The sequence below is a fragment of the Penaeus monodon genome, chromosome 30 (genome assembly GCF_015228065.2).
Source record: "Penaeus monodon isolate SGIC_2016 chromosome 30, NSTDA_Pmon_1, whole genome shotgun sequence".
Lineage (NCBI taxonomy): Eukaryota > Metazoa > Arthropoda > Malacostraca > Decapoda > Penaeidae > Penaeus > Penaeus monodon.
Window position 1 is genome coordinate 15,809,478 of NC_051415.1, and position 435 is coordinate 15,809,912.

Genomic DNA, 435 nt, shown 5'->3' on the forward strand with positions numbered 1-435 from the left:
CACAATTATCTTTCGCATCTCGAGTGCTAGAGGAGAGGAAGGCGAAGACTCAGAGAGAGTTAAGTCCCTAAGTAGTTGTTACCAGAGATGATGCAGTTAGCAGGGGACCCCACGTGGGAGGCGTGGCGGCGGAAAGGTGAAACTTACGTGAAGATCCTGTTTGCTGCCATGCCCCGTTGCAAGGAGAGAGAAAATACGTTTTATTTCGCCTTCCCGATGCTCACTTTAGGCGTTGGATGAGTATTCCTTTTTATAATCACTGGTTTGATGTCGACTCTATGAAGAAGGATGGTCATAGCACTGTTAACGAAACACGTCCCGGGTTCCTTCGAAATCTTTTTCCCTTCAGTGGGCCGGAACACCTTTGAGGGAATTACAGATTCAGCCACCGCGCTCTGTACACACACGTAGGAATTCAGAAAGATATATGGAAAA